This window comes from Thunnus maccoyii, chromosome 14 (assembly GCF_910596095.1).
Source record: "Thunnus maccoyii chromosome 14, fThuMac1.1, whole genome shotgun sequence".
Lineage (NCBI taxonomy): Eukaryota > Metazoa > Chordata > Actinopteri > Scombriformes > Scombridae > Thunnus > Thunnus maccoyii.
The window spans coordinates 30,801,750-30,820,192 of NC_056546.1; the positions used below are offsets into that span (position 1 = coordinate 30,801,750).

General features: G+C 39.3%; 1 protein-coding gene across 6 annotated transcripts in view; it reads left to right on the forward strand.

Annotated features, from left to right (window-relative positions):
- Positions 1-751: 751 nt before the first annotated feature.
- Positions 752-18,443, forward strand: part of ndst2a (N-deacetylase/N-sulfotransferase (heparan glucosaminyl) 2a) — a 45,145-nt gene continuing 27,453 nt past the window's right edge. For 2 of the 6 annotated variants that reach the window (XM_042432961.1, XM_042432964.1), the window contains exons 1-2: positions 752-1,098; positions 15,986-16,094. The gene's annotated coding sequence lies outside the window, so the exon portion shown is untranslated. The remainder of the gene's footprint in view (positions 1,099-15,985; positions 16,095-18,443) is intronic. The other 4 variants (XM_042432959.1, XM_042432963.1, XM_042432958.1 and 1 more) reach the window with 2 other exon arrangements.

The following is an 18,443-nucleotide window of genomic DNA, read 5'->3' on the forward strand; positions in this document are numbered from 1 at the left end:
GATAAATTAGTGGACAGTCCCAAAATAAATTCAACAATTTACCATCATTCAACTTACATTTATCACAGATTGGGGGCACAGAGAGGTCAAATGTATGTAACATGACCTTAGAGTAATGGAAACAGTGAATCACTTTGAACTGAATTAACCTGTGTCTGCTGTTTATTGAATAACTATGAATGCAGGAAAGTGCAGTCCTCCATATTTTATCAGGCAACACAGCATTGATTTCCCTTTCCCAAGCCCTCTTGATACAGTTGACAGACACAGAGTCCTTAGGAAAAAAACCACACAAATCTAGTGATAAGCTTCTTATTCCGGTGAAAGAGAGAGAGAAAGAGAGAGTGAAAGCAATTCCAAAAGAGTATGTCTCCTACAAATGGACTCAAAATGAGGGATGTTTTACCTCACAAAATTTCTGAGTTGCATGTAATGAAAAAAATAGTTAGACTTATGTTAGAATATCACCTAACAATATTGTACAATATGTATAGTTCTTTACTTTTTTGGCCATTGCAGAGCGGAACATGTTTATACCATCCGAGACATACATTATACACATTTCATTTTTATGGCACTAAAATTCTATAATGCTCACAAGAACTGATTTTTCTCAAAACATGTTTTGATCACCAAATTTGTTTTCTGATAATAAACTGATAAGACTGGTGAAGTAAGTCATCTGCGATTGTTCTCGTGACACCTAATAGTGCATTTGTCATGTCAATTTATTTTTCTGCTCACAAATCTTTCCCAAGTGTTTAAACTGCACATCTGTGTTTCTGTAGGTTTTAAGAAACTTTACTGTGGCTTCAGGGACTGGCACTTAGCCAATGCTTTAAATCTGTCCCGAAGAGAGGAGAGTACCCTGTCTTCCTTTAGACTTTGGTCGGTGAAAACAAACTGTAGATAACTCATTTTGGGGGTTACGTTTAAACCCTCCCCCGGTCTGCCAGATTTGGTTGAGTCCAGGGTTCCACCAGAACCAAGATGGCGGACTTAGCAGCGACGCGCTGAACTTCAGTTTACACTTTAAACGCTTACGCTTTTTCTCCCCCTTACTCTGGTCGGATTGTTGTCTTTTAAGAACGAATACTGGTAAGTCAGAAATCATTGACAGATTTCGTATTTGTGACATTGTCTGAAAGTTGAAGGCCGTTTTCGCTGCGGAGTCTGTGAGCAGCTGTCGTATCCTCAGCAGCTAGCTGACGGTGTTCCAGGTCCCAGTTATCCCAGTCACAGTACTGCGGTTTGTAATGGGAACCTATCCTACCGGCTGGACAGCATATGTAATTACATGACAGCACCTTACTGGGAATACGGCATGAAAAAGAGGAGGTTCGGGTCACAGGTTCAGGATGCAGTATCGACCCGGAGCCACTGAGAGCTGGCGCTAACTATGCTAACATTAGCGACAGTCTAGTCTAATGAAACTGAATTAGCTGTTAGCATGCTAGCAGGCATTCACGACGGACTACTGACTGTAGAAATAAAGTTTTCCCGTATTTGTTTTATGCTGCTTTTCAGATCTTTTTCTTCATGTTATGACAGTTTGGTAGGATGACACCGAGATGTACTTTAATGATGCTTACATTTCATTTAGTGTGGACCTGATATGTTCTTCAGTGTAATGGTAAATGCGAGGCAGTGTTTTAGTATCTGAGTTACTCAGACAGGGGGCTGTGTCTGGGGCTCCAGGTTGGATGTTTTGGTCGCTGGTTGCCCGCTTCAGTCAAAGACACTTGTAGTATTCTGCTAATAGGAGCAGTGTTGGTCTCCAACACAGCATTTTACAAGTTCTCTTGACTGCTGTAGCTCAAAGCTCCTTGAGTTTGATTATCTGCCTGTGGTTTACAAGCAGTGTATGGCCACCGAGTGTGTGTGTGTGCGTTGATTATAGTGAATTGTTCTGAATAGTGACTTGTTGAATGAGGCCTGGGGAAAAAAGCTGTCATCTGGATCAGACCAGACTACACTAGTGTGTTCAAATTCTCTACTTCCAGGCAACATCATCTCTGATGGCTGAGTTAAATTGCAGTTATATTATTGATACAAGAAAAATAACTATGTTCACCTTCACAGAATGTCACAATTAATCGACAACAATTAATGATGTGATAACTTTTGCATGTGGAACCCCAAATTGCTCCCAATGGCTGTGCCATTGGTGTGTGTGTGTGTGTGTGTGTGTGTGTGTGTGTGTGTGTGTGAGTGAGTGAGTGAGAGAGAATGATTAGATCCTACTGATGCGCATGTTGACTAGAAAGGCGCTAAATAAGTGCAGTTCATTTACCATTTAACTCAGACCATAGCTAGACCATTGATAAAGAATTGAAAGTTCTAAAAGGTAACACTGTTTGCTTGATCAGATTCTGTGTCTTGTTTACCTAGCCTTTGATTAAGTATTAACTGATTTAAATAATAGTATTGGTAATGATTTATGTATGTTGTGCCCTATAGTTCATTAAATTTGGTTTGACTTTAGGATTAGTCATGACAACAGGATAACATGATAACTGCAGTTCAAAGTGAGCTGAGTGCTGCTCGGAATTCAGAGTGAAAAGGACTGGGGCACCCTGATAGACTGATAGACCTACAGCCTTTAATAGTGCAAATCTTTCAGCACTACTGTGTCTTTATCAGAGTCTAGTCAGAATTGTTTGTCTTCATCAGTCGACCATCCTTTGCGACCAGAGTTGAATTTGTGTTGGGCGCTGGCTGGCTTTGGTGAACTGGTGTGTCTATTAGGGATGGAAACTCAATTTGGTAAAGTCATTTCACTGAGCAGTCAGAGGAAGAGCAACAGATCATGCATGTGTGTGTATATGGAGAGAAGGAAAGAAGTTCAACTTTATTTGGTAACTAGAATATGCATTTCCTGAAAAAAATGTATGATTACAACTAGCTGATTAGACTGCTAACTACTGCTGCTGCCATCAGCCTCAGCTCCAGCAGCAAATTCTTTTCATATTGTAGTGCCATCTATGAAGGCTGTCCTGAGACGGTATTGAACTGTATAAAGCACTAAACCACTAGATGACAGTATAACATAATGATCTTGAGATCATGACAATATTTAACCAATATTTAATTGGTTTGATCTAATTAAATTGACCAAAAGTTCTGGTTGGGGGGATAATGTCATATTCAGACCTCCTACAAGTCAAAGCCAGTCTACTGTTGTCATTGTGGGTCTGATGCATTGTATGCCACAGTTTTACAATATTACAGACTAGTAGCTACAAATACTGTCAAAAAAGCCAAAACGAGTGTAATATTCCTTCTTTATTGATGCAATTCTGGAAATGCCTTCAGCTGAAGTTTTTTTTCAGCATTCTTTATTTCATCTCCAAATTTATCCTTGCTGAGGTTTGACCAGGATGACATGATGAAAATAACATAATAGACTCGATTATCCAGCACTGCCTCATTGGTTAGTAAAAAATATGTTCTAGATTTGGGAATAAAAGCTCATTTCACTCGATGCACTGAGCCCATTAATGTTAGTTGCTGCCCTTTTTACACAGCCTGTTCAAGGCGGGAATGCTGCGCCTTTATTCCGCCTCGCTGTTCTGTATAAAAGTTATGGACACGCAGTGGGGGGCAGAGTTGCTCCTCCAATAAACCGGCTACCGAGGTACTCACAGCCGGATGGACGTCTGTGTGAAGCTTTGGGATAGCTGGCATGGCTGGACAGGGAGCTGACGCTATTGTGTTACACATCATGCTGGGATGCTATGTAAAAGCACACACGGTGGCATTATGCCAGTTTTGTTCAGTGAAAAAAAAAAAAAAAGTGAAGGTGGCTTAGTGACGGATCTCCTTTACAGCTATAATGCGGTATGTCTGTATAAAAAAGTGAGAATATATGAGATGAGAGTATAAAACAGCCTCTGTAAAACTGCAATGATCACCCCACCGGTCAGCAAGACCCATGTATATGTATTAAGAGTAACGTTAGTTAGCCAAATTACTAACACAATATTGGCTAACATGCCAGACAAAAGACACTAGCATTAGCGTTAATATTACTTATCATAAGCAAATCGATTATGTTTGCTGGCTTGGTGCCGATGAGCCGAACACTTTTTTGACCTGTTAGCTTCCTTTGATAAAGTTGTGATTACTTTTTCGAGGTTCCAGGCTGTTTTTGGGTGGGTGAGCCCTGCATGCCTTGCAGTAGAGGAGAGTCGTCTTATTCATTTATTCGACACCAAGCCAGTCTATTTTCCATTTTTCAATAGTTGAAGCCGCAACTTTCTTTGCCGTTTGTCTTTATTTTGCTTGCTGGTGGTGGTGTTGGTGACGGCCCGGGACTTAGGTTGCTTTTATCGGGTGGAGCGGTGAGAGTTTTTGTGAGGTAGCGCTCCATCCTGGCAGCGAACTTCACTGCAGATGCAGCAGGAGTGCAACACCTCTGTCAGGTATCGTAGTGCGTAGTGTGAACAACAGCGCTGTTTGTGTTGGTGTGTTGAAATTGAAATTAAATGAATTGGATGAAAATAAAATGATAGCATCATGTAGAAGTAGGATATTGACCTAAACTGGTAAAGATAAAATTATTTTTTTCGAATTTTGGGGGGTAATTTCTGCCCCCTATCACGGTTTTTAGGGGCATTCTGAGATTTCTTGCCCTTGCCCCCCGCTAATTTCCGATGCTGACGCTAAGTCTAGCCAGGCTGGAAGAAGCTTGCAGTGTGTGCGTGTACAGAGTGCATAAGCAGCCCAGAAAAGTTGATCGTCGAAAAGATGATACTATGTCGCAAAAAGAAGAGAAAAATGGAGCGATGTTCTTCTCTGCAGCAGGACAAACCTGCTGATGAAACTATATGAAGAATATAAAGGAGTTTTCACCAAAAAGGGCAAAATTGCCGCAATTAACAAGGTGAAGGAGATGGCTTAGCACAAGTGATAGCCTAAAGGTTAGAGGAGTGATTTTATTACTAGAAGTTGGCGATTCAATCCCCACATCCAGCTTGATGAGTCTGTGTGAGGAAAGTGAAGAGTAGCGCTCGTCCCTGTTCATGGTTTTCTCTTTATTTGTTAATAAATGAGCATTCAAATCACTGACTGTGGTTATATTATCACTAGGCTAGATAATATCAGATGTATGTTTAAATTATGGTGTAGGCAACTTAAGAGAACCAACTTTCTAACATTATCATACTCTTTGACACATTTTCTCTTTCACTTTCACTTCCATTAACAAGTGTCACTGAAAGTTAAAAATTAACTGGAAACTGGAGGAGGATATAAGTATAGTGGAAACCACTTATAATGATCACGTCTGTCCAGGTCAAATATCACTATAAGCAGATGATTATCATAACATTTTCTTTTTCTTTATTTCTCATGCAGAATACCATCTAATTGACATTTGTATATTTATTAGCCTATATGAATATAAGGTTACTGAATTTTATTGATTGTTTCAAAATACAGTACAGCTGTTTCAAACGCAGTGTGCACACATTTTTGAAGCAGCGGATTCTGACTTTTGCCAGTGACAAGTTCCTTATTTTCCCCAGCAGCAGAACAGGCGAAGATAACGGTGAATGTTGCTTAAATTTCTTCTTCCCTTTTAATTGTCATTAGCTTCGAGGAGACGACGTTTGTCATTGAGAGAAAAAGACTTTCTGCCTCTGTCATGATGTCAGTGTGCACGCAGCAGTAGCTGCTTCTCATAGGAGTAAAGTACAAAAATAGATTTAGGTAGTTTAAAATGTTTTTCCATATGTTGTCATGTATGAAAAGACTAAAAATGAAAACTGTAGACGCACTTCTTGATTTCTATAGACGACTTATTTAAACAGCATAAATGTTGTATATGAATGATTCTGTCTCAGAGCTTTTTGATCCATATAAACAGCTGATCATTGTAACTGTGATCACTATAAGCAGTTAACCACTGTATACGTTTAAACACAGCAGAAGGTCAAGGTTTGGACTTCATTTAACTTTCTTTTTGTCCTCACAACTTGAACAAAATGAGTGAAATGAATAAATAAATAACTTCAAAATAATGCTGGCACACTTTTATTTCTTAAATTACAAATGCTAAGCTTTTAAATAAAAGGGTTCACTTCAACACAGAAGTGACCACGAATAAAATGTGGATTTACTTAAGTATTTTTGTAAAAGTCCCTCACAGTTCTATTTTGTGTTTCCAAACACGGACAAGTGATGTGAACACCAAAAGACACTCGATGGAAGCGTCTTTATAGAGTCTGTTTCTGTCCGTCAGACATTCTTTGACATGCAGCTGAGGTAAGCTTGACCATCAGTCTGCCATGGGGCATCCTAGTTCTGCTGACTAACCGATGGAACGGAACTCTCACTTAAATTAGCGAGGCTTATCAAAGGCTATCCCATTAGCCAGCTTGATCAAACATCCCTCAGATAACTGCTAAAGTATAAGTTTGTCTGATGTTGACTGCTGTTAGTTATTGGTTTCATTAATGGTTTACAGCGTAATAATGTGCAGAGGTTCCCAGACATTCATTTATTTGTGGCGGGCCACCACAATATCAACAATGAATGCCATATTTTCTTACTTTTTTTTTTACTATTTAAAATCTTATTTCATAGTAGACCTGCATACAGGGCATTGATTCCGCTCTCGCTCTCTCACTCGCTCTCTCACAACACATTGACAACAGACCTGTCTGTGAACAGCCCCACCCCTCTTAATCAAAACACGATCATGTGCGGGAGGAAGGATTGCTGTTGGCTTTTCCCCGCAGAGAAGACGGCTGGCCGAATTCCTGAGTAGAATCAGACTGGAGTTCACGAATAGTTAGTATCATGAACACCAACACAAATATTCCACCAGAAAAGTTGGTGGGGGGGTGTTAACATATGTAGAGGTGTTATCAATACTTAGACAGATGACTGATGCTACAATTTTAAACTAAAGTGCCTGCTCCGCGAGTCTGCGGCAGCAGTAGCAGAGTCGCAGCACAGAGTATCAGAGTCTCCCAGGTCTTGGTGCTTGTTTTCGGCAGAAACAACTTAAACTACTTCCCTAATTAAACATGATGTGCTTGATGTTGTTATTAATGGCTCCTGATGAAACTTAAAAGCTCAGCATTCTCGTTGCCCTTTAGCTTCCTTTTTATGAGTCAGATGAAGCTAATATATCTCTGCATAATATGACCTCCTCTTTCACTCAGCTGTTGTGTGTCTGAAGTGCATTTACAGATGGCATTTTTTGTTTAATTTTCAGTTATATTTTCAACATCCGTGAATATAACCATAATTATAACCATAAATATAACACCAAACATTAGTTTAACACTACAATTAGTCAAAAAACACATTTTATTGGGGACCCACTCAATTTCCCTGGGAACCACTCAAATGATCACCTGTGGGTCCCGGGGACTCACCACATTGAAAACCTGTCAACATCACTGCTGTACATAGTGTTTGAAGGAAGAGAGAATCTGTAAGTTTAAGAAACAAGAGAGACCACCTGGAGTTTGTAAAGTGACAGCACTCTCCCTTTAATTAAGGTTTAGATGTCAAAAACTATAAGTCCTATGGGAAATGTATTTACATTGTGAGAGAGAGGAGGCTTGTGGCAACATTTTAAGGTATGATATGCAGGACTGGAATTAAGTCATTTTTAGGGCAAGGCCACTTTGGCCATTGATAAATATAATTTTATCTGGGCATCAAGACCAAAACCAATGGTGCAATAACGGTAAGTGATAATTACATTGTATGAAGACATAACAGTACAATACAATCAACAATTAGGAGTCAATGTATTGAAAAACAGTAGTAAGTTTATTAAAACTGTACACTGAATGTTTGACTTTTTCACAAAATGATTCTGATTTTTTTTTTTTTTTAAATGTGAACAATTTATTATATTAATTGTTATTGTTATATTTTAATGATAAAGTAAAGTTTATAAATGGGCTAAGGGTGATCAACATTAATCTAAATAAGTTTCAACACCCATGCAACTATTAGCATTTGAGTCTGAGATCATAGGAGCAGTCACAAAAATGCACTTTTTTACATGTTTAACATTAAACACATTGATGAGAAACTTGTCAAGGAGAGACTCGGATGAGAGCTGCGAGTAACAGCCGACAGACTCTCCTGATCTGTCGTGACTGAGAAGTGTTTGTGTGCTTACAGAGAAATGTGTGTGTGTGTGTGTGTGTGTGTGTTAATGTCGCATCGTGCTGAAAAAGTAGTAACCCATCAGATCTCACAGGAAGTTATAAACTCTTATGTACATTCGTACTTAGCTAACACTATGCAGCAATATCCTGGTTAGGATGTCAACAGTTAACCACCAAGAATATTTTTGACCGGTTACGTATGTCGGTCTATAGGTTAGTTTGCATTAAAGAAAAGATTTTTTTGGCCTGGTGGCCCACCAGGCCTGTACAATTATAGGTTAAACACTGTACTTTCTACGCTGTCACTCAGAGAGTAACATTAGTGGAATGGAGCAGCGAACTCCAGCAGTAACAATCGAGACCGGCTGACCAACTCACACTGCAGCATTAAACAACTTAAACCAAACCTCTGAAGTGAAGAAAATAACTGTGCTCAGTCTGTTTCACCTCAAAGACCCTGCGTCATCGCTGTCCAAGACGCTGGACAGTTTTCCGATTGTGAAAATTAATATTCAATTGTAAAAAAAAAAAAAAAAAAAAAGTGGCACTACTGTGGCTGTCCGCCTTGCGAGTTGCATTAATTACTATTTAGAATGTCATGTTATTGTTGTATTACCTTAATTCAACAGTGTTTCTATGCTTTGGCAACATTGCGACTTTATACAGTCCTGCCAATGCAAGCACTGTACAGTAAATGTGACTATTTAGTAAACATTAAACACACAAAACATGTGTTTAATGTTCTCTAACGTTTTCTTGCTCTTTTTATTCATATATTTAATTTTATTTAATAAATAGTATTTTCTTCATCTTGAATTGTATTATCCTTGAACGTGTAGGTATGCAGATCTTTTAAAAGATATGTTTATGTTGAAATAAATACAAGTATCTATGTCTGTCATTGTATTGGTTTGCCCTCTTATGGACATAATGCGCAAAAATAGATATTCAAATGGTTTGAAACTATAGGGGTTTTTTGTTTGTTTGTTTTTTGTTTTTTCTTTTTCTTTTTTTAATGAATATTCAAATGTAATTTTTGGCCAACTTTGATAGCCCTTCAGTTTACCTGGTGATCTTGAGACAGAGGATGAAATGAATGTCACTGTGAAAACTTTCCAGAGTTGCAAAATCCTTCCTCATAATAATATATACCACTGTGCTGTTTTTTGGTTTGGTTCTGCAAAAGCCTTAAAACTCTGGACTTCTAGATTGTATTTCAAAGTCTCACTAGTACCTGAAACACACACACCAAATCAGCTGTTTGTTTGTTGTTGTTTTTTTATATTGTATTGCTGTTTTTGATCTGAACCTGAGAAAAGTCTTCTTACATGTTTATTTCTCTTTCGCTGTGGAACCTGAGTGTGCATGATGGTGCGTTTCAAGATACCTTGGCATGCAGTGTTTGCCCTGTATTATATCATTCTGTGGCAGTGCGCCGCTGCAGAATTATGAGCACCGCTGTTAAAATTTCGCACGATCATTATTATCAACGGGCTACTAATGATTTTCACTCACACACTGTGCGAGCACGATAACACCCTATGTTATCATGGAATTGTTTCGAGTCATCGACTAGTGCATCAAATCCCACAATCCCCCCTCTCGTCATTCTTCAAAGTACATCTGAGTGAAAGGTACTGTTATAAGTGTAGCATGGCTCCTTTAAGGAATAGGGCAGTGCACATTGTGTGTGTGTGTAGCCAGTGTGTAGTTGAGCGAGTGGCAGAAAAGTGATTGTGAATGCGAGCGGAGCAGAGCAAAAGGTTAGCAGTGAGTTGTCAGTCTGGCAGTAAATGTACAGTACAGACTACAGTGTGTCAGTTAATAAATGCTGCAGCTTCTCAAGACCAAGAAAAGTCTCGTCTGTTGTTTTCCCAACTGTTGGAAAAGTGAAGGGGGTTAGCTCCAAAGTTAGCAATAATGGGTTAGCCTAACCTGACCAGGCTCACAAACTGAGCAGGAAAAAGCAAATGTATTTAATGTTGTATTCAGTGTTGTTGCAGGAAGAATCAGCTATCAGTGAGGAGGCCTGTGATTCCATGTGTAGGAAATATTGTCCTGGATCATTAGGCCACACTAACAGAATGTAACATAACAATGAACACTCGGTTACATCAGCCACAGTCTTTCTTCTCAAGCCTGCATATTTTGAGTTGCCCCTTTTCATCCTAATAATTGGTTTCCTGGTAGAATTCAAATGATGAGTGAGGCTCTGAAGTGGCACATTGAGAAAGAGGTGGCTATTAAAAGCTGATTTCCATTTGTGACATTCCCCTCTCTGACAACTGACTTGTTCATTTGTGCTCCTGAGTGGAGGCCCAATTAGAGCTGTATGCCCAGGACCACTTCTGTCCTAAGAGCATATTACTGATGTCTGAGATAACACCTTATAATTAAGAGGAAGGCCCTGGGATGGCTTTCACAGGGAGATTGTTTGTGTATGAGGCCAAGACTATTAGAACCAGAGATACACCAATCCACTTTTTCAGTTCTGATCCAATTCCAATACCTGAATTTGGATATCTGCTCTTTTTTCTTGAATGTTGTTATTACAAGGAGTCTAAGTTCGAGCAGCGAAGCTGCTGGAACCCTATTATATTTGTTAGGATTCTTATTCTTATTCTTATTCTTATTCTTATTCTTATTATTCTGCCTTAAAAGTATCTGGGTCTCAATAACCGCCGTAATAGCTTCAGTTCCCAAACTTGGCACATAGGTTGGAAATCTCACCCACTACTGAGACAAAAAAAAAATTGTACCAATTGGCTAGATGGTGGTGCTATAACAACAAACTTTAGGTTTTGGCCTATAATTTTTGAACTGTTAAGTCCCAGAAACAAAGTTCTTTTTTCCTGTAATGTGTGGGTCCAGACGAATCAGTCCATATAAGCCAACATCCATTTGCGGCTAGATAGATTTTGGATCTTTTTTTTCGCTACTCCTCCTACTAAGTTTGAGCAATCAGCGTCAAATTTGGCATATAGCATATCTGGACCAAGCCAAAAAAAGAGTGCTTTTTCTGATTTTTGATATTCCATACCATTTTTAAATTATACATTTTTAAACCTGTGTCTTTAAATTCAATTTTACATAACCATTCATAAATTAAAATTGGCTTAAGCTATTAACCAAACTCGGTGCATGTGTTTGGATCCTAGGTTCGAGCTTCGCTGCACAGTCCTTGTATATTCTGCCATTAGGGGCTGCCACAAATGTAAAAAGTTTATATCTCGTAATCGGCTGCATGGATTCATATGAAATTCAGTTTGCACGGTCTAGGGTTAACTTAGACTCTACAACAAATCTAAAATTCTAAACATTGGACATTCCAACTTCAAAAAATTAAAATAAAGGTAAGCGGACAGTTTTGTGGCATCGGCACAATAATGGCTTTTTTCTGGCAACTTGACCACGCAGCCCATTTTTGTTCAAGTACCTCCTTATTGTTCATCTTGAAACAGCACATGCAACTTTCAGCTGAAGTTGCATGTGGGTTTTTCTTTACAACCTGAACAATTTTCCTGGAAATTGTGGCTGAAATCTTTGTTGGTCTACCTGACCGTGGCTTGGTATCAACAGAACCCTTAATTTTCCACTTGTTTATCAGAGCTTGAACACTACTGATTGGCATTTTCAAATCTTTGGATATCTTTTTATATCCTTTTCCTGATTTATAATTATAATTTTAATTCAACTCCCTTTTCTCACAAGTCCCTTGAGAGTTCTTTTGCCTTCCCCATGGCTCAATATCGAGTGAAGTCAGAACAGCCCTGGATGAAATGTGCAGGGGTTTCTCAAGAACTAAGAAACTCATTGACTATTTATAGCCAGACTCTAATTACAATCAAACAAGTCACAGGTGTGGAAACGTACCCTTCACAGCTATTTAGACCTTTCTACTTGTGTGTATATTATCAGGTCAAACAAGGGTATGTAATCTTTTGATCAGGGCCATCCAGATCTGTCAATGATAACACAAGGGATGCACTGATCCGACTTTTTCAGTCCCTATACCGATACCTGGGCTTTGGGAATTGGATGATACCAAGTACCGATCCGATACCATTGTTTAATTAAGCTGTATGCCTCACTGTGTGGAAGACAGTGGGATCATTCTTTTATGTGTATGGCAAAATCAGGCTTGACTTAAACATTGCTTTCCTAACTTTATTATTTACTTAAATACTATTAAAATAACGATACCAGATCAGCCCATTGTGGCCCATTGAGTCAGTATCGGACTGATACCTGATATCCGATATAGTATTGGTATCAGTGCATCTCTATATAACACCTGTCTCATGTGATTGTCATCACAGCAGAGGTTCACAACTAGAGCAACATTATCCCATTTTCAACACACTACTTTAGCTGAGAATACACATAAAGATGCAAGTACAGTTAGCTGTGAGGCAGGATCAGATGATTATGTGTTAATGATTTGGTTAGATCTTACAAACACTAGCTTTGATCCAAATGGAAACCAAATTGACTATTAATTATTGAAGAGACAATCGCTGATAGTTTTATTTCCTGACGCACACTTTTTTTGCACTGTACACACAATAACATAGCTTCATAAATACAACATAGCTATAACTGTACTATAATCACAGCTTAACAAGATATTCAGCGCTGAATAAGTGCAATAGACGACAGGGCTACAGCTACGTACTGACACTAACCCACAGACACACACACACACCGGAGAGCCTCACATAGTAGAGCCGCTAGCCCAGCTAAAACGCAGTCACCCACACAGAAACTCTCTCAAAGGTCTAAGTGTTCTTCTAGTGACAAACAGAAGACAAACTTGTGCGTTACACACTATGTAGCCATGAGGTCACACCTCCTACAGACATTGCCCCCTGCTCCTCTGTTGCATTTTAAATACGCTGGGAAGGAATTTGAATGTGTAGTTACCCTTTAGGGAACTAAACTGTCATAGAAAATAAAATCTGACATGTCTGTCTATCAGCATAAGTGACTCGGCTCCTAAATTTAGTACAATTGTGTGCAATCCTTACCATCTGCCAATCCTGACAAGTGCACTGTGCAATCTGACAAAACCCCATATCTCTGTTCTTTATGTGCCTGCTCACCAAAGTTTTGTTCTGTGCATCATCGTGCAGAAAACAATCCACTGCCATTCCACAGCGTCCAGTTACAATCTCAAGTGTCCAATTACATTTGAACCCCTAAACTTTGGGCACCATGTGTTTTAAAAGGGCTATATCTCCCACACAGTTCTTTCTATATTGATGTGAATCTACTCAAATTCAAGTTGACTGTCCCAGGAACAGCTGGAACCAGGGCACTACTTCAGAAAACTAGTGCATTCCTCTCTGCCAGTCAGAACACAGATTTCTCAATTGATGTAGGCCAATCAGTATGTGATAACGTAATTTTTAGGTGTAGCTGTGGTAGGACCACAACCTAATGGTAGCTGCATATAACAATGTTGCTACATCAAAGAAATATTGGGAAGGTGGGTGTTACAAATGAGTTGAGTGAATATGACCACAGTGCAGTTTGTCAGTAGGCTGTTGGTGTTTGTTTCTACAGAAGCAGTGGTTTCAGGGCATTACTGGGGTTTCTAGCGGAAAGTGTGTACCTAGAGGGTGTGTACCTAGAGTTGGAACGTGTGTTAGAACATGTTAAGACACGACAGGTAGGCTGTAATGAATAGTTTGTGCTGTAAGCTTTGCTCAGCCCTGTTCCTCCACCCTTTGCTTCCCCAGCATTACTGTCCTGGCTTCCCTCAGACATCTGTTCACAGAAACTCGCCTTGAGAAGGTGTTATACTTAATACTTCGTTTAGTGGTATTATTTGTTTTAGCATTAAAATGTTTGGAAGAATGTTTTCTCTAATTTCATGTAACTGCTGTGTTGGGTTGTGAGGTTGCAGTTTGAGCTAAAAATGGCTAAAAATGTGTGTTTTGTCTTTAAAAATGGGTGATTACTTATGAAACATTTGGCTACAGTTGTTGATTGGTTTTAGATTATATTTTTTATACGTTTAAATACTGTTTCTAATTTTAGTCTCATATTCAGACAGATGACAGCGGGTGGGGGTGACACGGAGCAGAAACTGTTTATTCATTGAATTTACAGAAAATGTGCTATATTGTGATATCTATCGTTTTCGGGATATGAAATGACGTATATAGGGATATGAGATTTTGGTCATATTGCACAGCCCTAGTCCCAGTCAAGTTTTTTTGGCCCCAGATAAGAGTTTTTTAATAATGGATATCTGCTCACATTGAGTCTGAAATAACACAGCTGTACTAATAAATTAAGCACACCTTATTTTACATGAGCTATTAGATCCAAATACTGAAGGTCCTGGTTCAAAACTATTAAGTTGAATTGATATGATATGAAGAGAAGTTAAACTGGGAGGATATGACTCCTGACATTGACATGATGTGATCAGTTAGACAGAAGATGTCTTACTCTGTTAGAGGAGCTGAGTCTACAGAAACACTCAGTCCACCTGTGATTCAACAGTTTTGCTCTTTGTCTTTGGTCGAGTACAGAAACCAGGCCTCAGAGAGTACATTAATTAGCGACAGCTGATATGATCTGCTGCCAGTGACATTTGGACATCTAAGCATCTCCAGAAACAAGGGCTGTTAAGTGACAGACTGGTGTGCATGTTCAGCAGATATTGATGACGTGTCTTCTCAGTGGTCTGTTGATGTATACTGGACTGCAAGCATTGAGCAAAGCCAAGGCTAGCAGGTAATGTTATTTAGAAGAATAGTTTGTGTGGTGGTGAGTGTGCGTGTACATTTGTATTTAAGCCAAATAGTCTGTTGTGCTGAACAGACAGCCTTTCCCATAAATAAGTGACTTGCCAGGGCCAAGCGATCCCTCTGTGCTCTTTTGCCCAGACAAGTGGTGAGCATCAGTCAAGCCTAGCTGAATCCTCTGGAATTATGTAACAGTCTGTCCTTTCCACCAGCTCTACACAAAGCACTGCTGGTAGAGAATCCCTCAACTACAGAGTGTTAGTGAGCAGTAGGGCTGGATATCGGCACTGATCTCTTGTTTCGATTCTTGATCCACTTACATCAGATAAATACTCATATTAAATAGAGTGCTTAATTCATCTGGGAGCTTAAATTTCTTACATACATTCACTCTGACAAGTAAGCTACACTGTTTTTTTATATTATATTATATTATATTATATTATATTATATTATATTATATTATATTATATTATATTATATTATATTATATTATAGGCTGAATTGTAAACACATTTCCTGGTTATTTAACTATAGACCAAGGACCTTTTTCTTGGGCAAATGCAAAAAGACTAAAACATGACACATCTATATTTTTTAAGGTCTACATGTGCAAAACAGTTGAGCAAGTTTTAGTATTGATTACTCTCCACACAACATGCATCTTAACAATAACTACAATAACATGATCTCAATTATTATGGTCTAATTTATTTTATTATTTTATTTATTTTTATATATTATATGTTTAGTAGTTTTCAGTAGGTTATGGAAGTGCACTACAACATAGTTGATCTTATTTATTTTGATCTAATTTATATATAATTTATTTATCTCTTTTTTACATATTTGCTTTTCAGTTGAATTATATTTAAAGTTCAAAGAAATCTACTGTTAAAAAGACAAGTTTTTTTTTAAAAAAGTTCAATAAATGCATGATGTTACCAAGGTCAATGAGTAATTGTGTTAAATAACCGTGATCTCAATATTGACCAAAATAATCGTGGTTATGATTTTTGCCATAATCTAGCAGCCCTAGCCTCTACTATGTTCTGCTGTCATGTGCTCTCTGTGTTTGATCACGGGCAGGGCTGAGCTGTTGGTGTGAGTGTGCTGTACACAGCGCAGCAGAGGAGAGACAGTGAACCAGGTGAAGTAGCCTACTCGAGTTGGCGACAAATACACTCGTGACATTACTGTAAGTCAACAAAAGCTTTGCGAGTAAAAATCCAAGAATAGTAATTTATTAATATAATCCATGCAAAAGATGGACAGAATCCAAATGACAAAGAACATTGCTGTAAAGACTGTGATTTGCAACACAAAAAAATAAACGATAGAGCATAATATGAAACGGGAGACGTTTTTCTATCATCATACGATATATATTGTCATATCGCTCAGCCCTAGTACCAGCTACTACAACGAAGGCCATATTCCCACCAAATCAGGTGGTGCAGTGAAACGCAATCCTCTCATTCATTAGAATAGGGGTAGTGTGTTGGCTGTGGGGGTTTTGGCCATTCATCCCGAGTCAACTTTCGCAGAAATGCAACCCAACGTCACGCTGTAGTGGCCAATCGCAGCCAGCGATCAGAGTGATCAGAGCTGTAAGGCCGTATTCATACTGCAGGGTTGAGCGGAGGTGTGGGCGTTTTAATTTGTGCTCTAGAACGTAACCACTGTGAAACAATCAGAAAATAATGTTTCATTGATACGATTCAGCGGCTTTCTCACTACCACCACTCCCTCTCTTCATTCACTCTCCAGCTTTCTCGACCACAGCTGCTTTCTCTCTCTCTCGCTATGAGCTTTGATCAGTCTGATCTCCGATTGTGTGTGGTCACCGCAGGCTTCAGCCGCAGTGACGTTGGGTTGCGTTTCTCCAAAAGTTGACCCTGGCTCAACTTTCCAACCACGGGCCATTGTAGCACCGCTGCGGCCAAAAACTCCTGCAACTGAAACACACTACCCCCATTTAAATGAATGGGAGGACTGGTGTTTTCGCCGCACCGCCTGATTTGTCCAGCACATTCACTTTAATGATCAGGGTGACAATAGACAGCAGAAACTGAAAGCCTATTCCTGAATTCATATACACTGTTTGTTTTTGCATTTCTATTTACAAGACATCAGTCTAATATCTGCAGACAGTGTTAACTCCCTTTAGCGTTGTCAGTTTAGGCTAACTCATTGTTGCTAACTTTGGAAATAATCCACTTTTCCAGCAGTTGGGGAAACACCAGACTTGACTTTTCTTGGTCTTGACAAGCTGCAGCATTTTTTAATTGACACACTGTGGCCTATACTGCACATTTACTGCCAGACTGACAACATACTGCTAACCTTTTCCTGTGCTCCGCTCGCATTCACCGTCCCTTTTCTGCCGCTCGCTCTCTCACTCAACCACTCACTCACCCGCTACACACACATGTTACGTGCTGCCCTATTCCTTAAAAGGAGCTGCGCTACCAAGAGTGTCCCAGGCAACGACACAGAGGTTATCTCCCGTTTTGGATCAGCACTGCACAGAGGCTCCCAAATGCTATTGATTTCTGAATGAATGGATATTTAGCATTATTTTTGGCATTAAAAAAAATAGCTTTTGGCCTGGCAGGGGTTCTCATTGGCCTGGTAGCCCGCAGGGCCTGTACAGTTATAGGGGAAACACTGGTTGTGGACAAATCAAGACATTGAGGACAAAATTTGGGCTTTGGGAAACATTGATAGATATTTTTCACCATTTTCTGACATTTTATGGACCAAACAACTAATTAATTAACCCAATTAATTGAGAAAATAATTTACAGATTAATCCATAATGAAACATATGGTTAGTTGCAGCCCTAGAGCAAATAGTTATTATTAGCAGCACGAGGCTGTCCATGTCACAAAGCTGAAGTGGCTTGCTGATGAACAGCGTGCAGTGTGTAGATGAGTGTTAATCAGTGTTGAGCTGGAGGTGAGCAGCTGAGGGTGAAGTGTTTCCATGCAGGCTGATGAAGTGCCGGATTGATTGTCTTTGCTCAAAATGAGACACCAAAGTGAAGAGAGAGAAGGAGACAAAACAATAGGGGTTGTGCATTGACGTAATGTTTTCACGAGGTGCCACACCCCTCCCTACCGGAGTAGCAAGACTAAGAGGTGACAGCTATGAATTTGCATAACTGCGATATAAAGATTAATTAATATCAAATTAATCAATTAATATCTTGGATAAGGTCACTGAAATCAACAATAATCTCTATGACTTACTGATGCCCAGACTTCAAAGGAAATTCTGGTTGTTTTAATTTTGCTTTCATTCAGAAAACAGTGTGCCTCGTTAGTTAGCATTATACAATGTGGTCAGATGTTCTTCGTGTCATTTGACCACATCTAAAGGCACTAGTGGCATAAAGGTTAGAGAAGTGAGCTTGTGACCGGAAAGTTGTTGGTTCAGTCCCCAGGCTGGCAGGATGAATCTTTGGGGAAAGTGAAAAAGCAGTGCTTGCCCCTTCCTCATTACCACCAATAAAGTGCTCTTGAGCAAGTTGGCAAAGTGGCG